The 17036-nt window shown below is 42.1% G+C and overlaps 1 pseudogene; it reads right to left on the reverse strand.

The window, feature by feature from the left end:
• The window catches only part of LOC117442357 (growth hormone secretagogue receptor type 1-like), a 15298-nt pseudogene extending 4428 nt beyond the window's left edge, over positions 1–10870 (reverse strand).
• Between the last annotated feature and the right edge of the window lie 6166 nt (positions 10871–17036).

The following is a 17036-nucleotide window of genomic DNA, read 5'->3' on the forward strand; positions in this document are numbered from 1 at the left end:
TTGTGTGTGTGTGTGTGTGTGTGTGTGTGCGTGTGTGTGTGTGTGTGTGTGTGTGCGTGTGCGTGTGCGTGTGTGTGTGTGTGTGTGTGTGTGTGTGTGTGTACCTTGTACAGATCCAGAGGCAGCAGCAGCAGGATCAGCAGGTCACTGACGGCCATGCTGCTCAGGTACAGGTAGGTAGAGCTTCTCATGTGGGGTCGCAGCCAAACCACCAGGATCGTCAGGATATTCCCCAGAAGCCCAAAGAGCATCAGGGGGATAAATATGAGAGTCACGCACACTGGAAGAGAAAACCATAATGATGGTTTGATTAGAATCTAACTGCCCCATGCATCACTTCCTGCCCCATGCATCACTTCACCTTCGTCGCTTTAGTTTGTATTCCTCTGAAGCTGGGGTGTGCAAACCTTTTTCACCGAGGGCCACATCACTAGAGGTTTATCGCCTCATAATTTCAGTTATAAATTAGCCAAATCAATCAACTGTAAGTAATTGATGCTTGTGAGTGTTGGCCGCTCATCCCTTAAAACAGAAGCCTCAGATTGATTTTAATGAGGAGAAATAGGAAGGGTGTATTTCAAGCTTTTATGTGAATAAGTTATTTGTTAACTTTAATTGATTGAATTTATTTGCAAAGTGGTCTTATTAACACATGAATACTACTGTAATATATATATATATATATATATTTAAGAAGTACAATATAAGACAAGCACAGGTTTCATTTGTGGGCCATATTCCATTACACTTTTTTCATTTGCTGAGGGCCGATTCAAAATGGCCCCCGGGCCGTAGTTTGGACACCCCTGGTTTAAGGTCATGGTGAATTACTGTCGTTTGACCCACCTAACTCGATGAACCCCAACATAGGTTCGTCCAAATGGCACTCCTCGTTCAAACACCCCTCGGAGAAGCCAGATGTTCGGCCACAGTTTCTGTCCTCTCAGCCGCTGCCCGTGCCTTCCAGCTCCAAGAGATCCGTGACGATGCCGAGTGGCGGGCGGGGGGGGGGGGCGGAGAGAAACAGTGAGATCTGAGAAAGCGGCAGGGGGGAAGTGTCCCCGGGTTACAGGACGCAGAGGTGACGCACAGCCATGGATTTCCAATGACCCTCAATCACAGATGACACTAGAGGCGAGGAAAGGGATGTGTGGCGAGAGAAACACATTTACTGTAACTCTCAACGTGTGTTTTCATTTTTGTATCCCCTTTGGAAAACAGAATTAACGACATTATTTTTGAATGTTTTTGTTGAATTATTATTTGTGCTGTTCTTTATTGATTTATTTTATTTTTGTTTATTTATATATTTTTTTCATCACGTAAGTATTTTTTGTTATGCCACTTAAATATAATTATTGTTAACATTCATTTTAATTTGTTTACTATAATTATTTGTTATCATATTTAGGCCTGATATTAAAATAAATCGATTAAAGGAGATTTAAGGACAAATGAAATCAACAATAAAGAACATTTTATTTTTAAATGATATCAGACATAATATCGTTATCTTAAAACCAGCTTTAATGTACCTCGAAATATCTCAGTGTTAATATATATATTTTGTATTATTTGCTTGATTATCATGATTTCAGTACAGAATACTACATGTGTAGACAAAACAAGTGAATACCATTTTTTTAAGAAAATATTTAAACTCGTATACAAGATCAAATAAGATAAGATGAGACAAGGTAAGGTGATTATTAATTCATGTTCAAATTGATAATTATAATGTTTTCCTTCACGTTAAAAAAAATGCTATTGAATATTGAACAAAGTATTTACACAAACTATTTCAATAAATGAAAAAGTAAAATAAGCAACACATCCATTCAGGATATTATACCATTAACTTAAACTGTAACTACATACATGGTGCTGCTAATGTTGTGCTTTTGCTACTTATTATCTATACATCTCTAAAAAATACACCTTTAACAAGTGACAGTTCATTATTAAACTACTTGTCATTTTCCTGCACAGTGAACATCGGTGATAATGAAACAACATCAAGCAACATTAAACAAGCCAACACACACGCGTTGCATTTTACATTAAAGGTCAAATAAAAATACTCACTGTTTGAGAGGAGCTCCATTGCTTGACGTGTCTTCTCTGCTGCGCTCACACACTTGGTCATTACCGTTATGAACACACACACACACACACACACACACACACACACACACACACACACACACACACACACACCTCACTCTCCTCTTAGAAATTGGATGTAACTGTTGCATATCTAGTAGTTGTTGCCATTATGCATAACGAGTATATAATAGTATTCCTGTTTTCATTTTCTATGACTCGTTACCCTGTTAATATGATTCCTATTTTTATCATTTTTTATTGATTTACAATGTATTAGTTTAAAGAGTCCCTATTTAGCTTTTTGTGGTTTTCCAATTCTATATATATTATTATAAAATGGACCAATCTGCACAATGACTACTTTTACTTTTGGTACTTTAACATTTGTATTTTGATGATAATACTTTTCTACTTTCACTTGAGTAACATTTTGAATGCAGGACTTTTACTGTAACAGAGTATTCCTACACTCTGGTACTTCTACTTTTACTCAAGTACAAGATCTGAGTACTTATGAAGCTTAGCGCAAGTTCAATAAGGAAGACCTAACACGAGTCACTTACACGTCACTCGATGGCTCCCTTCCCCCCTCATTAAATATGAGGGCGTCACCCCTCAGCAGCCAATAGCTGCACATGCTAAATTCCTTAAATGCCTGCTCTTCCTCCCTGTCAGTCGTCATTTGCAGATGACCGCAACCCGCCTCCACCCCTCTCGCCTCCAGTCTCCTCCAGGACAAAGTTAAACCGTCCTTCTTCAGACCGGTCTCACCTACTCAGCACCACCACCAGTGTCTAGACCCCGGGGATTTCATCGGAGCGGTGCTTTCCCTCCTGAATGATTATCCTGCAAACCGGGGCCTAATCGCCAAACACCATTACATTCTCCTGTTGTATTATCATGGCAATCATTTTATTCATATGACGTGTAAACAATAAATATCTAATTCTTACATCACGTCTCTCCGGTTTGAACTACTTTTACTCAAGAACAAGATCTGAGTACTTCTACTTTTACTCAAGTACAAGATCTGAGTACTTCTACTTTTACTCAAGTACAAGATCTGAGTACTTCTACTTTTACTCAAGAACAAGATCTGAGTACTTCTACTTTTACTCAAGTACAAGATCTGAGTACTTCTACTTTTACTCAAGTACCAGATCTGAGTACTTCTAGTTTTACTCAAGTACAATATCTGAGTAATTATGCTTTTACAAAAGTACAACATCTGAGTACTTTTCAAGTACAACATCTAAGTACTGACAGACATAAAATAAATAAATATCTGATTGAAAAAACACTTAAAACCAACAGCAGTAATTAAACACACACAGTCAAAAAGGATTTGATCAATAAATAAGTGTACATGTTTTCCTAATTACAATGTATGAATTTCACAAGTTGTTATTATTTGAACTGAGCTTTAAAGCCAGTGCAATGACCGTTACATTCAAATCAAATGAACCGTTAGTTTTCATTGTAGTCTAGAACTTTCCATGGCCTCTTTACATGGTAGTGGTGATGACATATTACTGCGCAGTGAAAAATAGTCCCGGTGTTGAAGTTTTTATTGATTGGAGGCATTTTACAGGGACATTTTTGTTAACGTTATAGCAAGTGAACCACTAGGTTTCAATTAGCTATTATCAAGAGAAGAACTTCATGGATGGATAACGATTAAAAGCAGCGGAGGAATATGTTTTTTTGACGCGATGTGACGGTGAACTGACCGAGAAGCTATGCCAGAGCTACGTCGTACGCAGATCGTTTCGGCTGAAGACAGGTGAGCGGATATTTAACGGTTTTAGGAATGGCTCAAAGCAGCACCATATAGAGAGGCGAAGTCCCTCCCTTTCCGGGAGCCTCCATGGGACCCCGGAAGCGGAAAATTATACATTGAAGTCAATGGAGAGAGAAAAGTTATCTTTTGATCCCGTTTGAATTGTGCCACGAATGACACATATGATGTTTGTCAATTTAAAAGAATATTTTGCAAGTCAAAAAAATTAAAATGTGTCGTAAAACTGTGAAGTTACACATTTTTTTGTGTGAAACCGCTCAGTGAAGTACAGGTCTCTGTCCCGCACAATACGCGTCACCATCACAAAGACGGCTGTCACGTTAGCAAATTTCACCTGTTTCTTTCAGAATGAGGCGAAAAGTATAAAACGAGGTGAAAATCACTACAAGTCTGGACACGTTGAGAGCTGTACATACACGAAAGGGGAGTTAGTCGGTTCTGTAAGAGCCAGCATGCGGGACCGGCTTTACAAGGTTTCGGTGAGTAATATGAGTGCAATGTGTAACGTTAATGTCAGCTAGCTAACATTAGCTAACAAGGTACACTAACGGGTTTTAGCAACTAGTTTTCTCCTTAAGAACTTCGTGGTCTCTATGTATGCTGTGGATAACATTAGTGTTCACAAGAACAAGATACACTCCCGTGTTTTGTTTTAGTTGCTCTTCAGATTGAAGCGGCCAGTTTTATATCGATTATACTATACTGTGTGATCTCCTTCTACATCTCGTTGTATCATTTGAGTTTATTTGCTGTGTGTAGATTCAAGGGTTTTGGTTATCTTGTACATTTGTTTGGTTATCCAGGCACAGCTGTGTGTGACTCCCTCTGGTGCACCGGAATGTGTTTTCCTAATGTAGAGAGCATTGATTAATTAATAAACTACACACTGAGTCTAGATCCTGACCAAATCCTTTTTTTTTGTTGATCAAATGTTTTTCAAAAATGTATTCATACACATTTAGAAAAATACAATGTACAATCACAACCAGTACAACACACATTACAAAAAATACAGAAAAAACAAACAATAACAACAATCAGACAAAACTATGGAAAAATAACCCCTCCCACCCCCAGATCCGGACCATCCTTGTATTATTGCTCATTCAATCTATTATAGCATGCTAACAAACATGGTACTCACTTTATTTGTACAGATCTGCATGGGAGACGATGGCGCGATGCAGAGCGCTGTCTGTGATTGTGCACGGGGGATGTACAAATGCAGCGACGGTGCAGCATTGGCAATATGTGCCATGTGGCAGATCAGCTTCACAGATGTTGAGTGCCAGTGGAGGAAGCCTGGCACTTCAAAAGTAGTCCAGCCGGTGTCTCAACTTTACCAACAGCGAGAGGAGACATCGCCACTGAGGATGTAGACTGATTCAGGTCTGCACTGAGGGGCGCACAGTGTGGCATGGCATGGCTTCACCTGAGCCAGAGCCGCGGCCTCAACATCAGGCCATTGTCACCGTGCCGGAGCTGGTGAAGGAGCATGGGGGTCGGGGGCTTGAGGCAATTATTGCCTCAATGCGACTGAGTAGAGACCAGCAAGCTGCCATCCAGAAAGCCACCGTAGGACCGCGGACAAATCCTCAGTGGCAGTTACACAGGCGGGGCAGGTTGACAGCCAGCAATGTTGGTGCTCTGCTGCGGTCGGGACTTTCATCCACTCCATGCGCGTCCCTCATGAAGAGGGTGCTTGGGGGGTACAACTTGAATGGAGTCATGGCTGTCAACTGGGGGGTTGTAAACGAGGCCGAAGGGGTGAAGGCTTTTGTGCAGGCCTATCGGGTGACAGTGTTCGAGTCTGGTCTCTTTGTGAGTGAGTCGGGTGTTTTGGGAGCATCACCCGATGGACTTGTGCAGCCATCTGCCCTGCTGGAGGTGAAGTGTCCACACAGCCAGAGGAACATGACCATCGCGGAGGCAGTCCAGTTACCATCCTCACCCATACTGGCACCAGGTCCAAGGGCAGCTGCACATCACAGACCGGAGTCTCTGCTACTTTGTTGTGTGGACCAGAAGGAGGCGATCATCATCCTCATCCCCAAAGACCCTGCATGGCATGGAAATCTCCTCCTCCTGGAGAAATTCTACACCCAGCATATGCTCCCTGTGTTGGCCAGTAGAGAGGAGGACATTTAAATAAACATACTCTTAACACCCTCGGACTCTGCGTTGTGTTCCGTATGTGTGATGGGGTGTTATGCAGAGGGGAGGAAAACAGGACACAGCAGATTGGGATTGTGGTGGAGATGCTGAGCAGTTATTTAATTGTTGCATGTAATTATTATTATACTGCGTGCTTCTTAGTTATTCCATCTCTTGCTGTAACATGGATCTGTATGTATGTTACGTACTCCCCCCCCCTTTTGTTGTCCTCTTTGCTCTCTCTGCTGTGCAGGTACAGCTGGCTCCGCCTTCCCCAGGTGTTCCCAGTTGTCACTCAGCCGAGCTTGGCGCAGGTGTTCCCAGTTGCCAATCAGCCGAGCATAAAAGAGGAGACTGAAGGAGAAGGAAGAGGCCGATCACTACTCCGGATGTCTCTGCTGTGTCAGAGCTCTTTTGCCTTTTTGTTGTGTTTCCTGGAGGACGTGTTAGTATTAGGTTTTGTGTGATTTTGGGTAGCGGAGGAAGGCTCTGGATCCTATGGCCCGTGGTGTGGTTGGCCCAAGTCCCCTCCGTCTTTTTGTTTGTTTTACCTGTCCTCCAGTGTATGTTTTATGATTGTGGCAATAAATGTACGATCACAGTTTAGTGCCTACGTGTTGTGTACTTTTGTTTTATGTTGCGGACTGCCTCACGAGCCACTACTATTGAGTAGGGAGGCGGGTCGTAACATATGGGGGCTCGTCCAAAGGCTGTCTCGGGCAGGTGCCGGTGTGGTGAGTAGTATTACTTTCTAAAAGGCCCTTGACAGCATTTTGTTGTTTGTTTGGCTGTATAGCGTAGAGTGGCAGTGATGGATTTCGACTTGGAGGGGTTTGTGGGTGATCCGACTCAGGGGAAGTTGGATGCATGTAGCAAACAGCAGCTTGGTCTGATCGCAGTCTTTATGTATGTCTTTATTAGGATCCCCATTAGCACTAGCATGAGCATTGGCTATTCTTCCTGGGGTCCTCACACACACAAAACATACATAAACATACAACAAAATTAAAACAAAACAAAACAGCTCATAATTTCATGCTATTTACAGTGAAATGAAGTGAAACTAAAATGGTCATTCAATTATCGCCATCCCAAGGCCAAACAAAAGTAAATACAAATAAGTGTACATAATAATATATGCATACATAGCCACAGGCACAGTTCAAATTTACTTTGTAATACTTAAATATTTTTTAGCAACCATTTGAAATGTACTAAATTTTCCTGAATGATGTGAACCGGTAAAGAGTTCCAGCTGATCATGGCTCTGTACATGACTGTTTTCTGTCCCATATTTGATTTGGGTAATACAAACCTTCCTTCTATTGTATGTCGTGTTTGATAGTTATGTTGTGCATATTGCGCTATAAATCTTTGTGATAATATATCTGGTGAGTGAGTCACTGTAATATTTCTGACAAAATTCAATAAAATATAAGTTGACCTCTGTCTGACAGTTAACCATTTCAGTGTCTCCAGCATTTCAGTGACTCTGGTTCTGTAGGAGCACTGCAGTGCACATCGTGCTGCCTTATTTTGTGCTACTTGTAGTTTGTTTAAATCTTTTTCAGCAGCACTAGACCATATAACCAAACAATAATCAAGCTGCGACAGAACCAAAGCATCCAAAACTTGTCTACTGACATCCATAGGCAAATATTTTACAATTCTTTTTACAAGTGACACACCCCTTCCCATTTTACATACAACATTATCAATTTGTTTAGACCAAGATAATTTATGATCCAGGGTTATACCTAGCAATTTTGTCTCCTTGACCTGTTCAATTTCAATATGGTTTAAATGTAGTTGCAATTTTGGTTCACCTTTTAACTGATGATTTGATCCTATTAATAACGATTTTGTTTTTCCGGCATTAAGTACCAACTTATTATTTATGACCCACTCTGATATCAGTAGTAGATCTTTATTCATAACATTTGTCAACTCTCTTGTAGTTGATGCTGCATAATATATTGTTGAGTCATCTGCATACATTACAATTTTAGCTTTTTCTAACACTAATGGTAGGTCATTTGTAAAAATAGAAAATAAAAGTGGTCCCAAACAACTACCCTGAGGTTCTCCACAGGTGACTTTTTTCATCTTTGAGAGACTTCCATTTAAAAAAAACAGTTTGACTTCGATTTGTCAGGTAACTTTCTAACCACTTCAGCGTTTCCAAATGAAAACCATATTGTTCCAGCTTGTGTAACAACAAAGAATGGTCAATGACATCAAAAGCAGAACTAAAATCGAGTAGTACTGCACCCACTAACTTCCTATTATCTAGTTCGCCCTTCCAGTCATCTGTCATTTGTGTTAAAGCGGTGCATGTGGAATGGCCAGGTCTATAAGCATGTTGATACACAGTATTAAGTTTGTTACCTTCAAAGTATTTTTGTATTTGATTGAAAATTATTCTCTCCATTATCTTTGCTAATGCTGGTAATAAACTTATTGGACGCCTATTTGTACCAGAACATGGTCCAGCTGGATTTTTTGCAAGTGGAATAATTTTTGCTATTTTCCATGCCTGTGGGCAAATACATTTATCAATACTCAAATGTATAATATGACAGATAGGCTCTGCAACAAAATTAGCAACATATCTAAGAAATGTACCAACTAAATTATCCACTCCTGGTGGTTTATCATTACATTTACCTAGTAGACATTCAACATCTGTAATTGTCACTTTTTCTATTTTAAATGTACACTTCTTATTTTTCATAATTAAATCCTGTATTAGAAATGTGGAGTTACTATTTATAGTTTGATTCATATTTATCCTCAAATGTTTTACTTTATCAAGAAAATAATCATTCAGATGATTAGCAATTTGTACTGGTTTCGTCAAAAATGTCCCATCCACCTCAAGATATGTTGAGGTGGATTTCGGCTTACGGCCCATCATGCCATTCACTAAGCTCCACAGTTTTTTCTTGTCATCCTTTATCTCTTTAATTTTATTTCCATAATACAACTGTTTTTTCTTTTTATTTAATGCTGTAACATAATTCCTTAACCTTCTATAAATGTGCCCATCTGACTCATAACTTGATGAGAGAGCTACATTTTTTGCATCATCTCTTTGTTTCATTAGATCCCTTAATTCCTCATCTAACCAGGGTGCTCTAAAGTTCCTTACAGTCTGTTTTCTAAGTGGAGCATGTTTATCAATCACCTGCATGAATAACAAATTAAAGACATCAAGAGCATCATCTGGATCGACTTTCTCAAAAACATGTTTCCAACATATCATTTGAACATCCTGGATAAATGACTCTTCACTAAAATATTTCATTGATCTCCTCACAATGACTTTTGGTCCAGCTTTTGGCACCTTTGTCTTTCTCACGATAATTATTCAATTATGATCAGAACACCCTACTGGAATTGATATTGCCTGAGAACATACATGGCTAAAATTAGTAAATATATGATCAATACAAGTTGCACTTTTTGACCCATCTTTCTTGATGCATATCCTGTAGGTTTAGTCACCATTTGTACCAAGTTACATGTATTAATTATTGTCTGCAGCTTGTTTTTAAGGGCACAGTGCAACATATTCCAGTCAATATTTAAATCTCCGATAAAATAAATCTCTCTGTCAAGATCACAAACTTTGTCTAACATTTCACATAATTTGTCTAAATAAATTAAGTTTGCATTTGGAGGTCTGTAACAACATCCTACCAACAAAGGTTTCAAGTGAGGTAAATTAATTTGCAACCAAAGTACTTCAATATCAGCAGACATCAAATCATATCTCACTTTAGCTGGTATTTGCTTTTGAATGTATACTGCCACCCCACCTCCATCTGCATTCCTGTCCTTTCTAAATATTCTATATCTATCAATATCCACAGCAGCGTCATTAAATGTGTCATCTAAGTGAGTTTCAGATATTGCTAACAAATGAATACCACATGATAATATTTCCTCTATCTCAGACACTTTATTTCTTAAACTACATATATTTATGTGAGCCAATTTAAACCCTTTACTTGGTAACTTATTCAACATTAAGATGGCAATTTAAATGTTATCTCTTTTTCACTTCCTATCAAAATGAGAGCTGAACTAAAACATACATGTAACACAATTTCAACCACACACACCATCACATACATAACCCAACATTTATCTGCACATAGATTGCTATAAATGTGCATACTCACTCGCTCAATTAGACGAGCTTCACGGTAGCTCCCAAACATTTTTAAATAATAGTATGAAATATATTCATGGTAATGTCTCGCAACACTAGATCTAATCAATACATCACAATTACATTTTAGGAAGAATAAACAACAATAGAGACAAGTTGAAATTTGTCTCTATTCAAAATCTAATAAACATAAATTCATACTCGCAGATGATGAAGTAAATAACTTCAAATAAATGAGTAGATAACTCATAGACCAGTGAATATTGGCCCACAAGAAAATAAAACAATTGTGGAGATCACCAAAACTGCAACAATTTCCATTTTCATAATACAATTAATTTCTTCTCCTATATGTATAATCATACCATCTATCTGGTGATGTCAATCAGTCATTTCCCACCTTCATTTCTGATTTGAACTGAAACCGGGCTTATCACTGTTTTATAGAAATGCTCAGCTTCACTACAGTCCCGATAAAGTTTGGTTTGTCCATTGAAGGTTACGATGAGCGTTGCGGGGAACAATAGCCCATGCCTCACCTCAGCCTTGCGCAGCTTCATCCTGACGTCATTAAATAGGGCTCTCTTCCTGGCAACATCCGGAGTAATATCAGGAAATATCTTCACTCGCATGTCACGGAAAAGAATCTCTCCCTTGCTTCTTGCCAGCTTCAAGACAGCTTCCTTAGCTTGATATCTCTGCATAGTGACAATCATAGGTCTGGGTCTCAAATCAGTCCCCTGCCCAATCCTGTATGCAATCTCGACTGCCGGTTCACATGAGAGCTCACTTCCGAACACCTCCTTTAAAAAGTTTGTCACAAAGGCAATGGGATCAGTCAGATTTGACGTTGTAGTCAATAAACAGAACAGGAAACAAATCATTAAGGGACAGCTGTTGGCTGCGCTTATAGAGCAGGAGGTATTGTCAGAGGAGGAAGCAGACGTTCCCATGGACGACGGGACAGAGGTCTCTCAGAAAGTGAGCGACCTTCAACTTCAGCTAGAGCTGCGCAAGCTGATGGTTAGAGAGAAGGAGAGTGACAACAGACTGAGAGAGAAGGAGATCGCCTGTAATCTCGAATTGAGGAAGTATGAGGCGGAGTTACGTTTGAGGGAGCTGGAGCTGACGTCTCACCAGACTCAGCAGTTGGGGTCTGCGCAACCTCATGATTTTGACGTAGGCAAGTATACCCGGTTTATCCCAGTGTTTAACGAAAAAGACGTTGATAGCTATTTTGTCCTGTTTGAGCGTGTAGCAACAACGTTTAAATGGCCTGGGAACATGTGGACCGTTATGCTGCAGTGCGTTCTCGCGGGTAAAGCGCAGGAGGTGTATACTGCGTTATCTGAGGAGGTTAGCCGGGATTATGAACAGGTGAAAGCTGCAATTCTGCGCGCTTATGAGCTGGTGCCTGAGGCATACCGTCAAAAGTTTCGTGGTTTGAAAAGACAAGATTGTCAAGCGTATGTGGAATTCGCCCGTGAGAAAGAGGTTCTGTTTGAGCGATGGTGCTCATCGACGGGGACAAAGTCTCTAGAGGACCTAAAAACATTAGTGCTCATGGAAGAATTTAAAAACTGTTTGCCTTACACGGTAGCCACATACCTCAATGAGCAGACACCGGTGAAACGGTTTGATGCTGCGGTTTTGGCTGACGAATATGCGCGTGAATTGGGGATCTACGGATAGGCCAGTGTGTCATTACTGCAAGAAAAGAGGTCATATTGTTGCGAATTGCTATGTTTTGCGGGATGAAAATAAGCATGTAAAGACGGTCGCTTTGGTGAGTACTTCAAAGCCAGGGTCTCTCAAATCAGAACTGGACGTTTTTGCTCCGTTTCTCATGAAGGGAATGGTGTCTTTACCGGGGAAGAACAACAGGGTTCCAGTGACCATTTTGAGGGATACAGCAGCTTCGCAATCCTTTATGATGAGGGGTGTGTTGCCCCTCTCTAAGGAGTCTGCTGTGGGTTCGGGTGTTCTTGTGAGGGGGTTTGGTATGCAGTGTGTGGGTTCGCCTTTGCATAATATTCATCTTGAGTCAGATCTGGTCACAGGTCCGGTAACTGTCGGGGTTCGGCCATGTTTTCCAATTGAAGGGGTAGATTTGGTCTTGGGGAATGATTTAGCCGGTGGCAGAGTGCTCGTTAAACCGGGGGTGAATATGGTTGCAGTCACCCGCGCAAAGAGTGGAGTTGACGTTAGTGATGGTGATCTGTCTGACTGTTTTAAGGCTACGGAGTTGGACGGACCGATCAGGGACCCGCCATTATGGCGTGAGGGTGGGAAAACGGGTACGATAAGCCCCGGGGCTGTTCGTAAATATGTCGCTGCCGGTGTGGTGGCGCGGTCCAGTGCCGAAAGTGACCTCCCTGTCACCTCGGAGGCCCCGATCGCTGCGGAGACTCTGGTGAAGGTTGAGTCTCATTTGGCACACTTGCCTGACGCGCAGCGGGCAGATGTACTGGAGCTGATCGTGAGGTGGAGTGCTCTGTGTCGTACCGCTCCGGGAGATTGGATCGACACCAGCGGGTGTATTCCATCATCGAAAAGGAGGCACTGGCTATGGTATGGTAGTATTGTGTGTTGTTAACCTGTCGGGTGTGTGGAATGAGTGGTGGTGAGCACGTCTGTCAACTAAGGTTGATTGTTGTGATTGTTTTGTTTTAAAAAAAAAGAAAAAAATCACTAACTCATGGTGGGGGTGTTACGTACTCCCCCCCCTTTTGTTGTCCTCTTTGATCTCTCTGCTGTGCAGGTACAGCTGGCTCCGCCTTCCCCAGGTGTTCCCAGTTGTCACTCAGCCGAGCTTGGCGCAGGTGTTCCCAGTTGCCACTCAGCCGAGCATAAAAGAGGAGACTGAATGAGAAGGAAGAGGCCGATCACTACTCCGGATGTCTCTGCTGTGTCAGAGCTCTTTTGCCTTTTTGTTGTGTTTCCTGGAGGACGTGTTAGTATTAGGTTTTCGTGGCTTTATTTCTCCCGTTAGGTTCTGTGTGATTTTGGGTAGCGGAGGAAGGCTCTGGATCCTACGGCCCGTGGTGTGGTTGGCCCAAGTCCCCTCCGTCTTTTTGTTTGTTTACCTGTCCTCCAGTGTATGTTTTATGATTGTGGCAATAAATGTACGATCACAGTTTAGTGCCTACGTGTTGTGTACTTTTGTTTTATGTTGCGGACTGCCTCACGAGCCACTACTATTGAGTAGGGAGGCGGGTCGTAACAATGTAACTCTATTTACTTGCTATCTACCACACTTCCTTCTACATCATACACCAGCATTATACATGATGGTGTATATAGGATATATATATTTGTATACATATCTGTAAATTGTATAATTTTATTTTATTTAAACGTCTTTTTGATCTCTCTGTCTATAAACACAAACTGAGTAAGATTGACAATAAAGTTGACTTTGAAACATATATATATTCTTTATGAAAATAGTTGACTGTCAAATGAATGGAATGAAACGTTGTTCTTGTGTAATTGAAAAGTCATTTGTTGATGGCTCCTAAGTGAAAGCCTCGTTTCGCAGAGTAGATCTCGCCATCGTCATACAGCCAGCAGCAGGGGTCCTCGAATGTCTGTCGAATATCCAACCTAAAACTAACTTCCCTGTGGTGCCAAAGCCAGGGTTATATGACTTTATCCATCAACGTTTTCAGCTCGGACTAACCAGCACAGAGACAGTGGGGGTGCCTTGGGCCGTCTTGTTCATCAAACAAGTAATGCTAATGTCCTAATTGTGTTCAGACAAAGCATTTCTACCGTGTATACATGTCACTTTTCACTCCTAAGATGTGGGAGCTGCCGTGGGGTTTGCAGCTGAACTCTGTTCCAGGGCCGGCCCTGACCAATTTGCTGCCCTGCAGGATTTTAGCTGGCATAGATGAAAATCTCTCCTCTTATTTCTATAACTATAATGATGATATAAAGGTGTGCCTTTTCCTCACTGAGCTGAGGTTATCAGAGCCGCTCAGTCTTTCAGGAGAGAGCTCTCTAAAGCTCTCCCCCCCCCCCCCCCCCCCCGCAGCCGCTTACACAGTAAATTCCAATGTTAATAAAAAATGTATACGTTTTTTGGGAGTTTGATTTATTTTTTATTTAACACAAATATAACATTAAAACCTATAATCGCGCACTAAAACCATTATTTCAAAAAAAGAACTATTTCACATAAACCTCTGGTTTTTACTGGGGCTGGGGCAGTTCAACTTGATTTGGGGGGGGGGGGGGTGCCATAGTTTATGGACGCTGTACGCAATATAGATGTAGTTCTGTAAATATAAGACAATAGGATGTACTTTGTTGATCCAAAATGGGGAAATTGTGTTGTTTTGAAATAGCAACACAATTTAAATATTCGGCGCCCCCCATAGATTGATGCCCCCTTAGCATTCACCTATACTGCCTATGCCAAGGGCCGGCCCTGCTCTGTTCTTTGGTGTAAGTTTCACGAAAGAGAAGGTAACTGAAAAGTTATGCTAATGTTAGCAGGCTAATTACGCAGTGAGTACAGAGAAAGTAGCATGGTGGTGCCGTGTCCGTACTTTCACTTTCCATGGGCAATGTGTATTACTACTGTTAAAACGTATTTTATAGAAAATCATTATATACGTTAATTGAAGTACAATGCCCATCAACTACATGTCCCACAATGCATCTCTTTCTGTCACCTGCGCATTCAAGCCGTTTCTAGCAGCGGGAACAGTGAGTGCACCCTCTCTTTAGCAACATGTGGGTTTCACAGGACACGGTTACACACATATGATCTCTTAGAATATGATGCATTGCTGCAGATTAAACTAACCAACATCATTTTAAGGAGTTAAAACATCTAGAGCAGGAAACTGCAATACATGCAGCAGTACGCCTGCACACTTTAACTTTAGTGAGTTTTTAATGCAGGATGTTTACTTGCACTGGGTTATTTTCACACTGTGTTTTTTATTTAATAACTTTGTTCTGCCTTTTTGTAGCTGGTGGTTTATTGTTATATTACTGAAAACAATCCCTGTATGTGTAACTGTCCGGGTGATAAGGCTGGTTATTAAACAAGGGGAGGAGCTGCAGACAGGTGAGGGTGTCAAAGTCCAAGTATGATATTTGACCAGACTCCATTTTACACTTCGACAGAGCAGGAGGAGGAAAACAAGGTGAGTGTTAACACCGGGCTCTGCTGCATGTTCAAGACATGAATAATGTACTCTGTTGAACTGTATGTATAAAAAATGATGTTATCAAAACAAAAACAATTCCTAGAGTCCAAAGTGACATTTTCAAAAGTTGTACACTTTTTATTTTCAACAGGTAACAGCGCAGACAACATGGAGAGCGGCCTGTCTGATGTCTGACTGATTTGTTGCATTTAAACCAACGTTTTTCATCATGATGGTTTAGATTTAAATAATTCTATCATATAGTGTATGGAACCTTACTTCTGGATAGGGGTTGGACTCTATTCTTCTCCGGAGTTGCTCAAGGTGTGAGGCGCCGGGCGGGTGTGGTGATACTCACAAGTCCCCGGTTGGGTGCTTCGTTGTTGGAGTTTACCCCAGTGGACGAGAGGGTCGCCTCCCTACGCCTGCGGGTTATGGGGGGGACAACTCTGACTGTGTGTGTGCTTATGCACCCAACAGCAGTTCAGAGTATTCGGCCTTCTTGGAGACCCTGGAAAGAGTCCTGTATGGGGCTCCTGAAGGGAACTCTTTAGTCTTGCTGGGAGACTTCAACGCACATGTGGCCAATGATGGAGACACTTGGAGGGGTGTGATTGGGAGGAACGGCCCCCCTGATCTGAACCGGAGTGATGGTTTGTTACTGGACTTCTGTGCTAGTCATGGATTGGCCATAACAAACACCATGTTCGAACATAAGGATGCTCATAAGTGTATGTGGCACCAGAGCACCCTAGGCAGAAGGTCCATGATCGATTTCGTTATCGTATCATCGGACCTGAGGCCGTATGTTTTGGACACTCGGGTAAAGAGAGGGGCGGAGTTGTCAACTGATCACCATCTGGTGGTGAGTTGGATCGAGTGGCGGGGGAAGCCTCTGGATAGACCTGGTAAGCCCAAACGTGTAGTTCGGGTGAACTGGGAACGTCTGGAGGAGGAGGCCTTCCGACTGAAGAAGGAGGCCTTCAGGGATTTGTTATCCCGGGGGACTCCCGAAGCAGTTGCAAGGTACCGACAGGCCCGAAGGGCAGCAGCATCAGCCGTGGCCGAGGCAAAGCAGCGGGTGTGGGAGAAGTTCGGAGAAGACATGGAGAAGGACTTTCGGATGGCACCAAAGTTGTTCTGGAAAACTGTCCGACACCTCAGGAGGGGGAAGCAGGGAACAATCCAAGCTGTGTACAGTAAGGATGGGACGTTGTTGACCTCAACTGATGGAGTGTTCGGGCGTTGGAACGAACACTTGAACTCCTGAACCCGACAACTCTGCCCTCTATGTTAGAGGCAGAGCTGGAGTATGACGGGGGATCAACACCAATCTCCCGGGGAGGGGTCACTGAGGTCGTCAAACAACTCCACAGTGGCAAAGCCCCAGGGGTGGATGAGATCCGCCCGGAAATGCTGAAGGCTCTGGGTGTTGAGGGACTGTCATGGTTGACACGTCTCATCAACATTGCGTGGAAGTCGGAAACAGTACCGAAGGAGTGGCAGACCGGGGTGGTGGTTCCCCTTTTTAAAAAGGGGGATCATAGGGTGTGTGCCAATTACAGAGGCATCACACTACTCAGCCTCCCCGGGAAAGTTTACTCTAAGGTACTCGAAAGGAGGGTCAGGCCGA

Source organism: Pseudochaenichthys georgianus, unplaced genomic scaffold, assembly GCF_902827115.2.
Source record: "Pseudochaenichthys georgianus unplaced genomic scaffold, fPseGeo1.2 scaffold_417_arrow_ctg1, whole genome shotgun sequence".
NCBI classification, from domain to species: domain Eukaryota; kingdom Metazoa; phylum Chordata; class Actinopteri; order Perciformes; family Channichthyidae; genus Pseudochaenichthys; species Pseudochaenichthys georgianus.